The sequence below is a fragment of the Peromyscus eremicus genome, chromosome 9, assembly GCF_949786415.1.
Source record: "Peromyscus eremicus chromosome 9, PerEre_H2_v1, whole genome shotgun sequence".
NCBI classification, from domain to species: domain Eukaryota; kingdom Metazoa; phylum Chordata; class Mammalia; order Rodentia; family Cricetidae; genus Peromyscus; species Peromyscus eremicus.
In genome coordinates, this window is record NC_081425.1 from 58,566,818 (window position 1) to 58,574,522 (window position 7,705).

A 7,705-nucleotide genomic window follows, 5' to 3' on the forward strand; every position below is an offset into this window, starting at 1 on the left:
AGTCATAATCTTCAGGCAGGCTGGTAGAAAGGATAGAACAGACCAAGAAAATGGATAGAGAGAGGCCACAGTCCACATAGCTATGGTCATCAGTGGCTGTGGGTGCCTGCTGGGTCTCCTCTGGCCCTGGGGTTGGGAAGAAAAGCTGGAATGAATTGTCAGCTTCCAGCCAGGGATCTTCCCAGCAGCTCTACCTAGGCTGAACATAGTCCCTTTCCACCTCACCCCAGCCCTACCTAGCAGCCACTGGCTGAGGGCTTGTCTGAGACTGGAAACCTTACACATGTCATTCTGACCTACACCCCCTTGAGAGGGCTCTGAAGAGGAAACTGAGGCAGAGAGTGGGTGTATTAACTGCCAGGCTGACATGACTTTAATTTCCGGTTTTGTATCTTTTCCTCTCCAGCTCAGTTGGTAAGGTGGAGTGACAGACTGGAGGTCTTGCTCCCCCAACACCACTGCTGGGGAGATCATTCTGCCAAGAGCTGAGTCAGCTGGGTAGGGAGGGACTGAGGTCAGTGTGATATGAGGGTTCCAGTTGGGATTTTCCATCAGATTCTCTTAGGTTCCTATGATGCTCTCAAAGATTGGGCTAGACCATATGGAACCGTCATGGGTATTGGTAAAAGGAACTGAAGGATTTGGGGGTGCAGCTCAGTGGAAGAGCATTGATCTTGCATGTCTGTGATCCTGAGCTTGATCTCCAGCTTTGACCGTGCTAACAACTGAGTGTATCAACATTGAGTGGTTTAATCTAACTTGATTGAGACGAAGAGCCCAGAAGCCTGTGCTAGACTCTTCTCTATAGTCTGAGACATCAACACAAGGGCCAGACATAAGCACTTCAGCAGGGGCTGCAGGAGATGACCTTGGTCACCTTAATGATGCTGTGACCTTCTTTCTGGAGTTTCATTGCAGCTGAGACCAATCTTCCTGAAACAATGGCTCTGTCTTTAGCGGCTATCACCCACCGGAGGCTGGATGAGTGTTCTCATGCCGGCTGTGTTCCTTTGTCTAGAGAGCAGGTCTGTGAAGCGTTGGTGGCACTCTGTCCACCAACCCCAAGGATGCTCAGCCTCCCCACTTCTCTCTGAAAGTTCCTGTGTTAGCCAAGGGTTCTTGGTCAAAGCTTGGGTATAAAGTCCTAACAGAAATTCCTATGGGCTTTGTCAGGGGCCAGTGGAGGGAGGTGTGAGATCCAGAGGTAGACACACCTGCCTGGGAAATCCTACTTCTGCCACTTCCAGGCAGGTTACTCACCCTGACTGTGCTGTGCCTCGGTTCCCTTAGCTGTCCAGTGTGGATCCTAACAGTGCCTCCTCCAGGGGAATGGAATGGTGTATGGAAGGGCTCAGGAGATGTGAGTTAGGGTCTATTAGAGCATGAAAGCATCAGGTGTGTGATTTGTGCCTACCATGGGGCCAGCACTGGCCCAAGGCTTGAGAAATATTCTTGCAGTTCCCTTCTTTGCTCTCTGGCCCCCTGTGCTGGCTGCACCATGGGTGGTCCCCGGCCACTGCAGGACTGTCTCCCTGTGATAGCTCTGGGTCACATAGGTCAACCGGGGCTAGCAGCTGTCCACTCTCCCTGCTGCTGGGAGGGATGGTGCTGGAGGCTCAGGTCTCTCATCTCACAGGAGACTGTGTAAACACTAAGCATCCACAGCTATTTGCATGGACCCGGAAGCACTCAGCTGGGAGCCTCAGGCCTGCCTGCAGCATCCTAGCATGGAGGTGATGCCCCAGGAACCAGCTCCGCATGCCCACAGGAACCTGTGGGGAGGGGGTGCATTAGAGATGTTGTTCAACGCTTCCTCTCTCAAACCCTGTCCCCATAAGCTTTTCTACTTACTCATGGCATTTCCCACATTCCCTATGGACTCCACAGGACCACTGTGAGCCTTCACCTCCTTCCTGCCAGCAGAGAATCATACCTCCTTCCTGCCTAGCTTGAGTAACTGTGGGCATTAGGAAGCACAGTGTCCATCATAGGGCCTTGGAATGTGGACACTCTGTGAATTCTGCCTCTCCAGATGCCCTTTTCCAAGATGGTAAGAGATGGACCAGAGAGGCAGCTTGTAGAGCATCAGCTGGGGAAAAGAACACGGAAGCTGACAGGTCATTTCAGGCTGGGCTAACCCAGTCCCATTCTTACATCTTGGTGTGTGTGTGTGTGTGTGTGTGTGTGTGTGTGTGTGTGTGTGTGCATGTGCATGCTTTCTTGCACTTGTATACATGTGCATGTGGAGACCCAAGGTTGATGTCAGGAGCCATCCTGGGCTGCTTTCTACCCTGTTCAATAAGGTGGGAACCTCTCAGTCAAGCCCTGAGCTCCTGTTGCAGCTGCTTTTGTTAGCTAGAGGGCTCTGGGGATCCTCTGCCTCTGCTTCTGAGGCTGGCATTGCCTGTGGGCTACCATGCCCACCTGACATCACTTGGGTTTCTGGGCATCTGAACTGCAGTCCTAGCACTCGCATGCTGACAACTTGAAAAAGTCCTTTGGCACCTCACTCCTTGGGGCTGTTATAACAAAGTCCCGTGAGGTGGATTCCATGCAACCAAAGCTTATCACACCAAACAGTGGACGTCAGGATGCCAGTATGCTGGAGTCTGTCCAGGGTCCTCTTCTGGGCATATTCTGTGTCCTCACATGTTAAGAAAAAGACTAGAGTGCTCTCTAGGCCCCTTTTATAAAGGCATTAACCCCATTCACGAGGGTTCAAGTCCTAATTGCTTCCTGAAGACCCCATATTAGTTCAACATGAATGGAGGGTCCACAGACATTCTGTCCACTGTGGTGAGACTCTGGACAAGACCCACATGTGGTGATGGCCACATATTGGCCAGAAGGGCCTGAGGCAGGAACTCACTGCCCTAGGCCCATCGGCCCTGCTCTGAGTGTGGTAAGGAGTATACCACATCCTCTGCAGTAGCCAAAAAATGCCTTGTAAGCTCCTGACTCAATTCTGTTTTGGAGGGTTTTGGGGGTGGAGAGTGGTTGCTGTTTTCATTGGTAGTAAAGGTCCCCAGTAAGTAAGTATTCCCCAGTTTAGCCTGGAATCAGACATCACCGGGGGCATCTCCAGACTCATAGAAGGCATGGTACCCAGCCTAGGATCATCTGAGACCAGTGATGAGGGGAAGGGAGGGTGGTGCTGTGGAGAAGCATAACTCACTCTAACAGCTCACACTAATAGCTTCCCGACCTTCTCTTTCTCTGCTGAATGAGTGGCCTGCACTCCACCCTACCCTCTTCCCAGGGTCCTGGACAGTGACATGCGTAGACACGGAAGGTAGAAGAATAGTGGGGCTGGGACTGGAGGAATGGGAGGTGCTGTGGATATCACTATATGTAAATAAACTCTGATTGGTCAATAGCCAGACAGGAAGTATAGGCGGGATTAACAGAGAAGAGAATTGAGGGAACAGGAAGGGAGGAGAGTGACTGCCTGGAGCCGCCGCCAGGACAAGGAAGATGTAAGGTACCAGTAAGCCATGAGCCATGTGGCAAAGTAAAGATTAATAGAAATGGGCTAAATATAAGAGTAAGACTAGACAATGACAGGCCTGAGCTAATGGCCAAGCAGTTTAAATAATGTAAGAGTTTGTGTGTTTATTTTATAAGTGGGCTCTGGGACTGGTGGGACTTGGTGGCAGGAGCTGGAGAAAAATTCTCCAGCTACAAATGGCGTCCAACGTGGTGGCAAGAGTTTCCACCTAAAAACTTAGAAAAAAGATTCTAAAACGGACCTAAAAACGGCTTCCTAATTGTCTCTCTCAAATAAGCGGCAGCTGCCGGTTTGAGCTACTGGCGGGTTCCTAGCGTGCGCTCTCGACCTGCAGTATGGTGGGAATGAGGCCTCTGCAAGTAGCACATTAAACTGTGTGGTGGATTTAGCCTTTGCTAGTACAAAACAAAAAAAGAGGTTTCTGGGCTACACGCTACTTTGGTAAAAGTGTAGACCCACTATTTCTGAGAGTTACGGCTCCCAGAGCTGGTGGAAAGCGGACCACCGCCATGTTGGGAAGCTGAAGTGGGCGGAGCCAGCAGCCACTGTGCCATTTCAGGCTTAGAAGGCTGCAGTTTAAAAGGAATAAGCTCAAGCTAATATAAAAAAATAAGCCACGTAAAGATGACTACCACACAGAGAATCTGGATTATGTTCTCTTTGATATTCGTAACTGCAGAAAAACATTTGATTGTAAAAGCTGTTGAGTTATGCCAAAATGTATATTTTAAAGGTACCTTGACTTCAAAATTTGGATATAAGGATATGTTGCTTTGGAAAAGAGTCTCTGCTCTTGTTTCCACAGAAAGCCAGAGACTATGGATTTGTTCCAGATTAAGATACATCAGGTTTGACCAGCCAAGACCCCCTGAAAGGTCTCCAATGACACCATGGCCCAGATGATTCAACATCCAGAATGGTTTCAAGTCAACTGGCTCAGATATACAGCCTCACGGACTACTCCATGATCCTAAAATTTTCTTTCTGTCTCCAGAAGATACAGCGCCCCCCTCCAGCAGGAAGTAGTAAGAGAAGCTACGCCCAAATTCCCAAATATACCAAGCTGGCTTTAGAGATGGAATTGGCTCACTCCCCCTCTAAACCCAGACATATTGCTCAAAAAAAAAAAAATGGTTAAGAGATTCTTGTGTCCCAAATCAGAAGAGCCCTCTGGTGTGGGACAGAGAAAAAACAATATTTTTATTTAAATCAGGTTGATTATAAATACAATCTCTTTCTAAAACAAAAAGGGGGGATAGTTTAGATATGATAGGATGAAAGGGTAGATTAATGAACCTACTTTTAAAGAGTAACAACTTGTTTAAAATGTTTTACATTGCTACAGATTTTAGTTTATTGATACAAATTTAAACTTAATTTTGTTATACTGTATATATATTTCTATTCTTGTTTGAGGTATTATGTTTATGTAACTCATTTAAAATTGTAATGGATAATTAAAAAATAGATTAATAGTTAGTCATCTATGATAATATTTGTAGCCATGTTAGTTAAGTCTTCTAGGTATACATAGATATATTTCAGATAGATAGGTAGTCTTCAAACACTTCAAAGACCTACAGAATATGGCATTTAAAATGTTTTAAAAATTTAGACTTTTTGGACAGTGAAACATGTCTGCTCCTGACAGCACCGATTTACTTCAGAGAGGAGGATGGGCATCGAAGACACTCCATATGGAGTTTATCTTCACCTTGACAAAAATAGCCATTTGGGAAAGAAACTGTTCTTGCCTGGACTGCTTGATCAACTGGACATGCAGGACCCATAGAAAGGTGACCACTGAACTTTGCTTGACAAAATGGTCCTTCAGGTTCCTGCTTTGCAGAGAAAACTGCCAGACATTCTACAAGACACAGAAAAAAGTGAATAAGAGACTCTAGGCCTGTGGGCTGAAGACAGATGCCCCAACTTTACAAGAAAACTTTGGATGACTGTCCAGGCTCAGCTGTCTCTGTCTACCCTGCAAGACTCCCAAAAGTTGCTTGCATCCTTCTCCCATTTCTCAGGCAGTATTATATCCTTCTGAGGTCTTTGATGTGGTTAAAGACTAGATACTTACAATTTTCCTTAGTTATAATAAAAGATAAGTTAGATATAAAACCTTAAACTCACAAATATAAGATAGATAGGATCTCTTCTTTAATATTGTAACTGTAATTCTTGCTTGATAATTGTTTTGTTATATGTAATTTTACTATGTTAAAGTTAAAACCTTCCTTTTTAAAAAAAAAGAAGAAAAGGGGAAGTGCTGTGGATATCGCTATATGTAAATAAACTCTGATTGGCCAATAGCCAGACAGGAAGTATAGGCGGGATTAACAGAGAAGAGAATTGAGGGAACAGGAAGGGAGGAGAGTGACTGCCTGGAGCCGCCGCCAGGACAAGGAAGATGTAAGGTACCAGTAAGCCATGAGCCATGTGGCAAAGTAAAGATTAATAGAAATGGGCTAAATATAAGAGTAAGACTAGACAATGACAGGCCTGAGCTAATGGCCAAGCAGTTTAAATAATGTAAGAGTTTGTGTGTTTATTTTATAAGTGGGCTCTGGGACTGGTGCGACTTGGTGGCAGGAGCTGGAGAAAAATTCTCCAGCTACAGGGAGGTGCAGGGTGAATGTCTATGGGGTGCCCAGCTTCAGTTTGGAAGGTGAAAGAGTTCTAAGAGTAGATGATGGTGAAGGTTGGACTCAATGAATGTGCTCTTGGCACTGGGCTGTCCACTTTAAAAACCATTCAGATGGTAACTTTGATATTGAATGTATTTTGTCACAATAAAATAAAATGTAAACAAAATTAAGGTAAGTTCCTAACCTAGAAAGCCAACTCCTCAGAAAGGGTTTGTGCATCTTCCTTCCCCCAGGAACAAACTCAGGAGGCCTTCCGTGTCTGCGTTCTTAAAGTCCAATGAAAAATTCTTCCCCCAAGCAATGTATGAAGGAGACAGATGGGAACACCCAGGACTGGGGATGGGGGCCAGGAATAAAGGTACTGGATGAGAGTCAGGGCTAAAACTCAGCTTAGTCATCTCAGAGCTGCTATTAGGCCAGACAGAATTGTTGTAGAATATTAAAGATGTGTTGCATTTGTTTATGCTGTGGAACATTTGTTTTAGTGATGCAAAGATGTGTTGTATTCTTTATGTTGTATTTGTTTAACTCTGTGAAGCTGTGTTACTTTGCCTGTCTAAAACACCTGATTGGTCTAATAAGGAGCTGCATGGCCAATAGCAAGGCAGGAGAAAGGATGGTTAGGGCTGGCAGGCAGAAAGAATAAATAGGAGAAATCTGGGAAGAGAGATCAAGGAGCGAGAAAAGAAGGGGCCAGCCACACAACCACATAACTAGACACAGAATAAGGAAAGATATACAGAAATAGAGAAAGGTAAAAGCCCAGAGGCAAAAGGTAGATAATTTAAGAAAAGCTGGATAGAAACAAGCCAAGCTAAGGCTGGGCATTTATAAGAAAGAATAAGACTCTGTGTGCATGTATTTGGGAGCTGGGTGGCGGGCTCCCCAAAGAGCAAAAGAGTAAAGAGCCAAAAGAGTAAAGAGGAAAAGAAGAAAAAGAAAAGGAAAAAAAATACACAAAATGCATTGAGAATCTGTGTCCTCTTCTGAAGGCCAAAGATAACTTCTCCAACCACATCTTAGAATCCATGATTTCTGTGAGGCCCTGGGAAGTGAGGATGGCCCCACTAGGCATGTGTGTGAGCTCACATATTGGAAACACTCTCTATGGTTGTGTTTCTAAGAATAAATCAGGTTCAAGATGGCTGAATCTCACTGAAAGCCAGGGAGTTTGACCGCAAAAGGACAGAGGAAAAATACTGACAAACGGTGGCAAAACTCACAAGTTATGCACATAAACAAGAAGGGAGGAGGCCCCTGATTAAGAGGACGGCCTCACCAAAAGTGGAGACTTGGCAGAGGGCCCCATTGGCCGGCATTCTGACGTCTCATTGAATGTCCAGTGTGTTTTCACTCAGTTCCAAGGTGATGGATAATGGGTTCCCCAAGAACATATGGCAATATAAAGCTAGGCATAGTGCAGTGGTACACTTCTGTAAACTCAGTTCTGGGGAGGCAAAGGCAGGAGGATGGGGTTTGAGGCAAACCTGGGATACGTAGGGAAACCTTCTGTCCAGAAAAGAGGGAGCAGAATACAAATGTATTA